The following is a 2,636-nucleotide window of genomic DNA, read 5'->3' as shown; positions in this document are numbered from 1 at the left end:
TGGACGAAAGCAATTTTCAGTGGGTTAAAGAATGGATGAGAGTAAAATCAAAAAGCTTTAAGGAAGACAGAATATATCTTTAAAACCTTGAGGTGAAAGAGGTTTTCTATGAACAAGGCTGACAAATTCAACTACGTTAAAATAAAAGCACAAATGGTACCACGAAGAGAACGCGAACAGGCAAAAGTCACTGCAATACAACTGACGAAGAACGTGGGACCAGAACGCACAAGGAACATGCACGGGTCGGCTGGGGAGGGAAAGGCAGCACGCAATGGGCAAGGACCTCTGGGCCATCACGGAGGCGCCTCCCTCACGCCGGACGGGCAGAAACGCTGAGCTAGACACCAAGGGCCCAGGCGACGTGAAGCTCGGCACCACCACTCCACCCGAGCTCTGGCACGCATCAGCAAGCTGGCCAGGCCAGCGCACTCCCCCAGCCCAGGTCCTATGCGTGGGCCCACGAGCAGCCTAGCAGACCTCTGCGACAGGCACATGTGGGGTACTGTGCAGCAGGAAGGCTGAGTTGAGTTCACACGACGTGTGACAACGGGCAAAACAAAGGAACAGAGCTGAGTGCACCCCCAGCTCTGTGTGACTCTGACCGTGTGAGACCCCGACGCACGTGAGGGAAACAGTGTGTTCAGGGACACGCAGAGGTGCTGGAGACAGAGCTGCTCAAGTGACTGATGCAAGACCAGGGTGCTGTCACGCTGGGACAGGCACCCAGCGTCCTTTGTGCTGGGGAGCAAGGCCAACCGCACCGCACACGGGGTGCTGGGTCGGCTCCCACCTTCCGCGTATTTTCGGTCGCATCTTTTGCACTCGCTGCGTGTTTAACGAGGCGGCGAGGTGCTCCGGCCTACCTTCCTTAGCCAAGTTAGACAGCTCTGTTTGGTGGTCCACGAGCCCTTCGTTCGCTTCTTCCTCTTCGATTGTCTCTTCCTCATCTTCCACTGAAATGGTGGCCATCGAGTGTCAGTAAGACAGACGTCACTTCATCTCCTTTCCGATTACCCATCACCCGCCACACAGCTTCAAAACCGCGTGCATGACTATTAAAGAAGCTAAATCCAAGCCTTTCAACTCGGGTTAAATCCGGAAATGACCATTTACTGAGTGAGCAGAAAACTGGGGACACCCTCTCCTGTCCACCTCAAGGTGGAAAACACAGCCTGGCCTCTCATTACATGACGAACCTGCTCAGGCCAGAACAGGCTGCAGGGTGAAACTTCCTGTCTGCCTGCTACGCCCCGCTGCAGAGCGACCTGCATGCTGTCCGGGGTCCCTGTGAACATGGCATTGCCCAGTTCACGTGCCCAGCTCACCACTCTGACTTGAAGCGGTCTGGTGCTGCACTCACACCTGCCTCCACGGAGACCTGCTCCTGTGTAGCAGAGCCGGCCAGCGCCCCACAAAGCAGCCCACCTGTGGCCGTGTCTCCGCTGAGCACAAGCCCTCGCCACCGGGGCCTGGCCAGGTACGCTGGCCTTCACTTGGCCTGGCCCAGCCTGCCGCCGGCTCCTCCCATCCCCCACAAGCAACGAGCAGACGTGCACTAAGTCCTGTGCTCTCGCTGTGCCACGGGCCAGCACCCACCACCTGCCAAGGCACCTGGCCCGCCATGGGGCTCCTGCTCATGGCTGTACTTGACATGGGCACCCCTTTCCTGAGTTCAGAGCCCTGCAGAGGGGACAGCAAAGGGCACCAAAGACAGACCTTCGTCGTCAGTGAGAGATGTGCTTGCTTTCCGTTTTCTTCCAGGCATTCCCAAATCCTGAAACGACAAAAATGCAAACCCACGATCTGAGAGCTCAAAACAGAGACCGAGGCACAGACATCTGCTTAATGTGCATTTTAGGGGTTGGAGAGAGCCTGTGACAAGTGTGCCGCCATCACGCCTCTGGTCACAGGAAGGGCCTGGGCGGTGGAGTAAGAGCAAGTCCACACTGTGCTCAGCTGTGCCTCCCCAAACTGAGTTAACACCCCCGAGCCCGACGCTCTGAAGAGCCAGTGTCCTCCCCAAGGAGACGGACTTTGCGATGAAAGGGAGCAATGCTGGACCCGCGAGCGTCTCCAGACCAAACGAGGGCTCCACTGGACACACGGTGTGACCTGCGCTCCCCTGTACCCCCAGGTTGTGGTGTACCCTGAACCTACCAGAAGCCGTTCTGGGATGGCCTCCCGTCCCTTCGGTCTCAGCTCTTTTCCTAGGGAGACAGATAATATGGCCCCTGCTCACCATCGGGTGCAGGCGACATCCCTCACCGCGCCCTGCCTCCCTCCCTCCCCCTGGCAACGCTGGCTGCACCGCACCCGAGCATGCGGGCGGCTCTCAGCACTGCTGGCCCTGCAGGGGCCCAGGCGGTTCCGAGTCGGCGTGGACGAACTAACTACCCGCACGGCCTCTACCTTACGACGTGTCTGGCCTTAAGACTGTGGCCTCAAGACTGTGGCCTCAACGGCGGTCCCCTCTCCACTTCCGCCTCCTCACCCACGAGCTGAGAGGCACTATGTGCATCCCCAGGGACACTGGGTGCTCCGCCCACACTAGTGACCAGCAGCGACCCCGCAGCTCCAAGAGGCCACGTACCAGCCACACGCCTCGGGCAGCCCAGGTCGCTGTCCAGGGACCG

General features: G+C 58.9%; 1 long non-coding RNA gene across 1 annotated transcript; it reads right to left on the bottom strand.

Moving 5' to 3' along the window:
* Positions 1-804: 804 nt before the first annotated feature.
* Positions 805-2,235, bottom strand: LOC105310493. The gene is made up of 3 exons (XR_897507.2): positions 2,161-2,235; positions 1,720-1,777; positions 805-956 (listed from the first exon to the last, which is right to left on the bottom strand). It is a non-coding gene; the product is annotated as an uncharacterized LOC105310493 (long non-coding RNA).
* Between the last annotated feature and the right edge of the window lie 401 nt (positions 2,236-2,636).

The sequence above is a fragment of the Pteropus vampyrus genome, unplaced genomic scaffold, assembly GCF_000151845.1.
Source record: "Pteropus vampyrus isolate Shadow unplaced genomic scaffold, Pvam_2.0 Scaffold4636, whole genome shotgun sequence".
In the NCBI taxonomy this organism is placed as follows: domain Eukaryota; kingdom Metazoa; phylum Chordata; class Mammalia; order Chiroptera; family Pteropodidae; genus Pteropus; species Pteropus vampyrus.
The sequence above is the reverse complement of the archived record's forward strand: the minus strand, read 5'-3'. Positions and strand labels throughout refer to the sequence as shown.